Source organism: Arachis stenosperma, chromosome 9 (genome assembly GCF_014773155.1).
Source record: "Arachis stenosperma cultivar V10309 chromosome 9, arast.V10309.gnm1.PFL2, whole genome shotgun sequence".
NCBI lineage: Eukaryota > Viridiplantae > Streptophyta > Magnoliopsida > Fabales > Fabaceae > Arachis > Arachis stenosperma.
Window position 1 is genome coordinate 94,951,489 of NC_080385.1, and position 1,301 is coordinate 94,952,789.

A 1,301-nucleotide genomic window follows, 5' to 3' on the forward strand; every position below is an offset into this window, starting at 1 on the left:
AATTCAAGAGCAATGGTTGGTGTGGAACTAAATGGCATGGGTCTAGGAAGTTGTTTGGAAGCTTCTTTGAGACTTCCAAGGCCATACCACCCAGATGGAATAATGACGATCAATTTAAGGACGGGTGTCAAAACAAAGTGTGGGATCCCGGATCGCACAATGAAAATCAAGTTTGGGAGCTCATGGTTTGTGGAGAACTCCATCAAAGCTTGAAGATATTGAAAATGAAGAATGGAGCTTATTGGAGATTCAAGCATTGGTGGAAGTTCCAAGATGAATACAAGCACAAGCCACCTTGATGAGGAGCTCCCCATAAGTCCAACTTAAGGACAATAAACAAAAGTGCTAGGTGGGAGACAACCCACCATGGTAAATTCTTTTCATTTTTCTTTTTTGTACATATTGATAGAATTAGTTTAATTTCATGTTTTGTTTAGATAGTTGAGTTTGATTGGTAGTATAATATGATAAATAAGGTTTTAGGGCGTTTTGGTAGCTGTTTGGAGGATTGAAAGGCTTGGATTGGTGTAAGAACTTAGGAAAGTATTTTTTTTGAAAAAAACAGAACACCATCCACGCGTGCGCGCACATGACGCGTATGCGCACCTGAGCCTTTTTCAACCATCCATGCGGAAGCGTACTGTACACGTACGCGTGGATGCAAAATTTCACCTCCAGCCAAAAACCCGAGAGTTAGGCCTGCACTGTGCGAACATTGGGCCTCAAGCATAAGTCTATGCACGTGTGCGCGCACTTGGCGCGTACGCGCACATAATCTTAAATTCGCAATGCACGCGCACGCACACGGTGCGCGTGCGCGTCGATTGCACAATCTGTACCCCCGATACTTTTACCCGAGAGTTGTGCCAGAGTTGGGCCGACACTATGCCTCCGGCCTAACTCGACGCACGCGTGCGCGCACCTGGCGCGTACGCATCCTTCGACCAATATACCCATCGACGCATAAACGTGCATGACGCGCACGCGTCGGTAAAAAAAAAAAGAGTTTTTTTTTCTCATCTTCCATTTTCTTTTGTTCACTGCATTCGCATACTTCTACTCTTTCCATTTTCATTTTGTTTTTATAGCATGTTTTCAATTTTTTTCTAAGTGCCATTTCAATAATGGTGTTGGATTCTTACACTCAATTGTTGAGAAATTCTTGCATTAATTTGGTGCTTCTTGACTTGTTTGATATTGTTGGGTGATGAAACTTTTAAATCAATGCTTCATCTTGTATGACTCTTATGTCTTTGAGCATTGATATGACCTCATATTGTCTTTCATGACCCACTTCTTCT